The sequence below is a fragment of the Cornus florida genome, unplaced genomic scaffold (genome assembly GCF_030987335.1).
Source record: "Cornus florida cultivar Cherokee Brave unplaced genomic scaffold, ASM3098733v1 CherokeeBrave_3.0.0_Hap2_Chr06, whole genome shotgun sequence".
In the NCBI taxonomy this organism is placed as follows: domain Eukaryota; kingdom Viridiplantae; phylum Streptophyta; class Magnoliopsida; order Cornales; family Cornaceae; genus Cornus; species Cornus florida.
In genome coordinates this window covers 15897487-15904925 of record NW_026775576.1, presented here as the reverse complement: position 1 = coordinate 15904925, position 7439 = coordinate 15897487, and the positions used below count along the sequence as shown (strand labels likewise).

The 7439-nt window shown below is 40.1% G+C and overlaps 1 pseudogene; it reads right to left on the bottom strand.

Annotated features, from left to right (window-relative positions):
• Nucleotides 1-502: 502 nt before the first annotated feature.
• Nucleotides 503-601, bottom strand: LOC132315347 (small nucleolar RNA R71; annotated as a pseudogene).
• Between the last annotated feature and the right edge of the window lie 6838 nt (nt 602-7439).

Genomic DNA, 7439 nt, shown 5'->3' with positions numbered 1-7439 from the left:
TTCACCAACCACGACAACAACAAGGCCAAGTTCCATATGGAATGCCAAGGCCAATGTATGCTCCACAACCTCCTATCATCAATCAAGGAATTCAAAACCAAGGTGTTCATGTTGCAACTCAAGTAGCTAATCCACCTCTTGCTTTAATAGACCATTATGTGCCTAATGAGTATAATGCACCTACATGTATCCAATTGCCTCCATTTAGAGCACATCATTATGAAATTAAGCCACAAACCATTCAAATGCTTCCTAACTATCATGGACTTCCAAGTGAAGAACCTTACAAGCATTTGGATGAGTTTCTTGAAGTATGCTCCACCGTAAAATATACGGACACGCCGGAAGAGGTTTTAAGACTCAAACTTTTTCCATTTACCTTAAAAGACAACGCAAAGTATTGGTTTAACAATCTTAGGCCTTTTTCAATCACTTCTTGGGCAGAAATAGAACAAGAGTTCTTGAAGAAGTACTATCCAGTTTCTAAGACCAATGCCATGAGAACCTCAATTCGAGAATTTTCACATGGGGATGGAGAAATGTTTCAAGAGGCATGGGAACGCTTCAATGAATTGCTTAGGAAGTGTCCACATCATGACATGCCCAAATAGCAATTAGTTCAATATTTCTTTGAGAGCTTATCGGACAACTATAAGGGTATGGTTGATGCTTCCATGGGTGGCTCATACATTGATAGGCATGAGGATGATGTATAGCGTCTTTATGAGAGCATGAGTGAAAATTCTTTGCATAGAACACTATCATCCAAGAATGGTAGAAATTCACAAGGTAGGAAGAGTGTTGGCTTACATCAAGTCGACCATTCAAATGAAATAGCCGTCGAAATGAAGTCTTTATCTCAAAGGTTTGATCAATTTTTAATTAACCAAAACTCGGCGAACCAAATATCTTCCTTCACTAACCATTCTCATCATGCATCAAATGAAACATGTATGACTTGTTCTAGTGTTCTTCATTCTACTTCTCATTGTCCTCACGGACAAGTCCAAAATGAACCTAATGAACAAGTCAATGCGGCTTTTGTGAACCAAGGGAACAATCCTTATGGTACTCATTATAATCCAAGTTGGAGGAATCATCCAAATTTCTCTTGGAAAAACCAAGGAGAGGGCTCAAATCCTTCCCAAGGCGGTTTTCAAGGGAAGTACATTCCACCTCCACTTCAAAACCAAGGAACCCAAGGTTATAGAACTTATCAATCACAAGGGAATCAATTTGCTAATTCTTATTTTCCCAACCAATCTTATTCCTAAGGTAATACTAGAAGTCCCGCCTTTGAAGAAAAAGTTTTGAATGCTTTGGGCACTTTAGAGGCTAACACTCAATTTCTTCATTCTCACTCTCAATCTATTGCTTAGCTAGAAACCCAAGTAGAGCAAATAGCAAGCACTCTCAATGCAAGAGAGAAGGGAAAGATGCCTATTAATGCCCCACCTAAGTAACAATGTGTTGTGGAAACCCATTCCTCATCGGAAGGCCACACCATTGAACATGTTAATGGGGTGACTACCTTGCGGAGTGGTAAGATTGTGGACAATCAAGTTGGAATGTCCAATGAAGAGAGTAAACCGGTGCAACCTCAAGTTGTCACCCGTCTCGTTTCACATCCCATTCCTCCTTCATTGCATATACATGATCTTGTGAATGAGAAAGTCTTTAAAAATGTGTTTGAAAAAGAAATTTTGAAAAATGATGTTGAAAAGGTTTTGTTGAAAAATGATTTGAAAACTTCTTGTGTTGAAGAGAGTTCAAAAGAAAATTTTGAAACATTGTTTGAACCAAAAGTTCCATTTCCGAAAGCCTTAAAAGGATCCATTTCAAAAGATAAGCAAAAGGCAAAAACCAATGAAATTATGGAAATGTTTAGGCAAGTAAAAGTTAATCTTCCACTATTGGATGCAATCAAGCAAATTCCGACTTATGCCAAATTCTTGAAATACTTGTGCACCCAAAAGAGGAAGAACAAGAACCAAGCACCAAGAAAAGTGGTTTTGACCGAGCAAGTAAGCTCAATTTTGCAACATAACACTCTTCCAAAGTTTAAGGACCCCAGTTCACCCACGACATCATGCATTATTGGTGATCATATCATTAATCGGGCACTTCTTGACTTAGGAGCAAGTGTTAACCTTCTTCCATACTCGGTTTATGTCAAATTGGGCCTAGGTGAATTGAAACCGACGTCGGTAGTTTTGCAACTTACCGACTGATCCATTAAAAAGCCTAGGGTATAATTAAGGATGTTTTGATTAAAATTGACAAATTCTTCTTCTCTGTTGATTTCGTTGTCATAGACACGGAACCGGTCCCCAATCCTAAGAGCCAAATTCCCGTTATCCTTGGCCGTCCTTTCTTAGCAACCGCTAATGCCAACATCAATTGTAGGACGGGGATAATGAAGATCTCATTTGGCCACATGAAGGTGAAGTTGAATATCTTTAATCCCATACCCAATTCATTTGACAAATATAAAGGAGAAGTTAATGTTGTAGATAAATGTCATGATCTTCAATTTCAAGGAAATGAGCTTTTGTGTAAGACCAAAACTTCTAAAGGATCATCTTCAACCTTGCATTCTCAAAATCTTGTTTGAAATTCTTGCTTTGAAAGGGCATGGAAGCCTAAAGGTTGTAATTGCATAGACAAGGGACCAAAGGTTTCTTTTGAGCTTAATCCAATAAGTTCTTCAAAGAGCCATTTGTTAGGTGGAGTTCAAAGCATCTATCACCCCAACAAGGAGGGGATGCATTATAAGATCTTTAATCCGGGCTAAAAGAGCCCAATGTCTTGCTAGAGACATTAAAGACTAGCAAAGACATTTCGTAGGGTGTCAAAACCCTATTCCTCCCTCATTTCTATCTTTCATTTCATTTCTTGCGAAATCTAGATACTTGTTTTTGGTTCATATGCATTGAAAGGAACTTTGGTGAGGATTGCATGAGCTTTCATGTCATTATTGAGCATTCTGCACAGTTCGATCGATCTCAAACCTGAGTTCGATCGATCGAACTCCACTCTGCATCCAACACTTAAAAATTTTTTCGACCTGCAGAAACCTGCATCCAAATCACCTCTCTGTCCCATCGTTCGAACTAACTCTTAGATCGATCAAGAGACCTTCGATCGATCCAACTTCTAAGTTCGATCGATCTTATGATTCAACACTAAGAAAAAATTTGAGCCTGCACAAAACCTGCATCTTTCACCTCTCTGTCTAATCGATCGAAACATTCCAAGATCGATATGAAAGTCCTACGATCGATCCAACTTCCAAGTTCGATCGATCTTCAAGTTCCAACACTTAGCCAATTTTCTGAGCCAAAAAACCTGCATATTTTTGCTCTCTGTCTGATCGATCAAACTCTTGTTTCGATAGATCTCAGTTCTTCATTTCATTATTTTGACCTTGTTTTGACTTTTCAAATTTTCAAAAATCCAAAAATATTTTCACTTTTATTTTATTTTCATTTCAATTTATTTTATTTTATTTTTAAAAAAGTTTTCAAAAAATTCAAAAATATTTTAATTCGTTTTTAATTATTATTGTTTATTCAATTAAATTTAATTAAAAAAAAAAACCAAAAATATTTTATTTTATTTTATTTTCCAATTTTTAATTTTAATTCCAATTTTTAATTTTAATTTTGCAATTTTCAAAAATTTCAAAAATCCAAAAATACTTTGAAGAGAGTTCATCAAAGTTCAATCGATCTCAGTTGAAGTTCGATCGATCGAACTTTGTCGGGAATGTTTTTAAAAAATAGAATCGAGGGTTCTCAAGAGCGATCATTTAGATCGATCTCACCCTCTCTACAAACCCTAACCCTCATCGCCGCCGTATCCAATCTCACCTCTCCCACCTCCGGCGACATCAAGCTCACCCCGAATCACTCTATCTCTTTGTTACACCTCGGATCTCATCTCCTTCGCATCATTTCCACTTCTCTCCTTTGTTGAGGTAAGATGCAAGGCACCATGATTGATTTTCGGCTTAGATTTCATATATCCATGCTTTAGATGTCGAATCCATGCTTATTACATGATCAAATCCACCATTGTTGAGCTTCAAAGCACTGTATTTCTATGTATATATATGTGTGTTGCTTCGTGTATATATTTTGCATATTTTCAGATTTTGATCTCATATTAGGAGTTTAGGCCTCGTTCAGTGATGGGTACTATTGATTTGATGTGTTGTTGGGCCCACGAACATGTTCGTGTGGGCCCCATGCTTCCAAAGTCACAGATCTATGACCTTTGAGTTTTCATCGTCGCACAGTTCGATCGATCGAACTTGTATCTAAGATAGATCTTGAGATATTGATCGAACTCATGTCTCCGATCGATCGAAGTTGTGAGATCGATCTCACTTATTTTTTATCGATCTAACTTTTGTGATCGATCTCACTTTTTATTATGATCGATTGAACTTTACAGATCTTACCCACACACTTCATTCATCATATCTGTGCCCAATGCCTGTGATATTCTACATTGGATGCATTTCATACTTACATTGTTTAGCATGTTTCATATTCTACCACTTGCATAGATTCATGTAATATTTGTTTTGTCTAGTTTACTTGACATACATGTTTCTATATCGTGCTTACAATTTCTTATTCTGGCACTAACTCCCATTGTAAGTTTTTCTTTTTCTTTTTGCATGCCATGGTTAAGAGGAAGACGATTGCCAACAGGCAACACGGGCCCACCGGACATATTAGGCAACGGACAGAGGAGCCAGCAGAGCCCTCTTATGCACAGTAGGAGCCAGCATAGGCTACCCCACCTCAGTCACCATCTCATGAGGCTGAGGATGACTATATACCATCCACCTCTGTGGCTCATCCTGCTTTCACTCCATCACCATCTCCACCGCAGACTAGAGCTGAGCATTCACCTATACCAGCTCAGCCTGCTCAGCCAGCTCATCTGAAGCGTGATAGGCCCATGCCTCAATATGCACACATGACGATCGACCATAAGTCAGAGTTCGACATGGCCTTCTTCTCTAGATCGGTGCTAACCCGATCTGCCTACCATGATATCATTTAGAGGGGCCTGGCCGCTATTCTTGCCCCCGTCACAGAGCTGATCTACCCACGGCTGGTATGGTTGTTCTACCAGAACCTCCGACCATCGCCACGTACCACAGCCGAGATGGTCACTTCTGTCGATGGCCATCCAATTACCATCACAGTGGACTCTCTAGCCCGCTCTTGCCACTGTCCACACCACTATCCTCCAGAGCTTCAGGACACATATCCGAGGCTATACAGGTCTTCATATGCCGACATGGTGATTTTTCTTACAGGTCATCATGCCAGTGGCGAGACCTTCGCCACCCGGACATTTCTTCCTGACGACCTATGGTTCATCGATTCTATTCTCTATCAGAACATATACATGGCCAGGCACAAGATCTAGAGGAGGGGCGATTACTTGATAGCCCTCTACTTCTTCTACACCGGGCACTGGGTGTTCATTCCCGCGCTCATCTGGAGCATGATGAGGAAGCTATATGACGAGTACATCAGCAAGGAGACGCTCGGATGGGCTAAGTCTCTTCCTTTCAGCCACCTCATCACCCAGATTCTCATAGATCAGCGTTACCCCATCCATCCTCGGGAGCACCCCGAGAGAGGTTCCTGTCACTTCCTGAAGAAGGAATGGGATAAGAGTTACCGATCCATCATTACTCACCTACAGGACCACGCAGTAGTGGCTGCAGCGGAGTTAGAGTTAGAGGAGGCCCAGGCACAGGCACAGGCAGCAGCAGAGGCAGCAGCAGCAGGTCCCGTAGCGGATGACTCACCAGTCGATCCAGCTGTCGAGCATTTAGATATAGACTTAAAGCACCCTGCAGACGACGTAGAGTAGGACTCTCTAGCCAGGTCGCCCATTCATGAGCAGGAGCAAACTCAGGAGCTTTCTTCTGATTCGTCTATGCCTGAGGCTCTAGATCTGACTCCCGGCTTTGGAGTACACCTGCAGACGCTCGAGGATACTGTTGTTGCCATCCAAGCTGATCTCACAGCCCATAGAGCTGATTTTATTGCCTTTCGCACGGATGTCGCGACCATGTTCTGAGATCTATCCAGAGACATCCGCGGAGCCAGATTTACCCGTCCTACCTCATCCTCCTGAGTCCCAGTTCCTTCTACCTCATGATCCCTCTCTCCTTTTGATACTTTACTTTTGTCATTGTACATTATTATTTTTATAGCCGGTCTGTCGGCTTTGATATTTTTGTTGTACCTGCATTTTATCTATTTTATATATCTATTGTTTTTATGGATGTCATGTATTATATTCTCATATCTATATGTTTGACTCCATCAGGTGCATCATAGTGACTTCAGTGAGAGAGTGCTACCCAATTTTCAGGACCACCCTTATACCTCTCTCATTTCTTTATTTGTTTATCCTATTTACACTTGCATGTCCACTATGCACTGATTATCCCATTTTGTTATCTGATAAGTTTATCCAAGTGCCAATTTTCAGGACCACAGTTAATCCCAAGTTTGGGGGGGCCATGCCACCCACTTAGGATACTTTAGTCCCGATCATTCTTGCTTAGTTGCACTGGTATACTCTTTCATTTATTCTCTTTGCACATTGAGGACATTGTGCCATTTAAGTTTGGGGGAATGGTGCTTTACAGTATTAGTTTTAAATTCAAATTTTGAGCATGACTTGTGTATTTGAGGGATATTTCTATGATTGGTCCATATCTAGCTATGATTTTGATCTTTTGAGGACTATATTGCTTAAAATTTAAAAATTGCTTGACTTGAGAGTCCAATACTCCTTGTATGCCTTATGAATACCATTTATGAGTAAATTTTTCGAAAAATTGATATCTTGCTTGCACTTATGGTCCACATCATCACGATTTTGTGATTGCTTTGAGATTCATTCTAGGATTCTACACTAACACAGGCGCACACTAGCTTTCATTTGTGGCATACATGCTTTGTTGATTATTGAATTGGTTATATCCCAATTGAGCTAGTAGTGCATTGAAAGCTTTCATTCTTGATAAAGGAGGATAACAACCCCTTTTCACTAAGTAGTGGGGATTCTAGCCTCATCAAGCACTGAACTTCTTGTGCCGAAAGGTGGAGGGCCCAAGCTCTAGGTTAATAATTGAACTTTATTCAAAAAAAAAAAAAAAGAGTTGCAAAAGCAATAAAAAGTGAGGACTTCTCCCAAAAGGTAAGAAGTAGGAAATGATTAGATGGTTGTTGTCTTGATTTGTAGCCTAGTTGATTTGAGCTTGTAAGTCCGTAGGGGTGTTTGAACACCTAGTGCCCTAAAGCCGTCTAGTTTGGGAGTCATTGACCTAACACTCGACCTCATGAATCACTAGAAAGCTTAATAGATCAACACATTACACTATGCTTCCATCT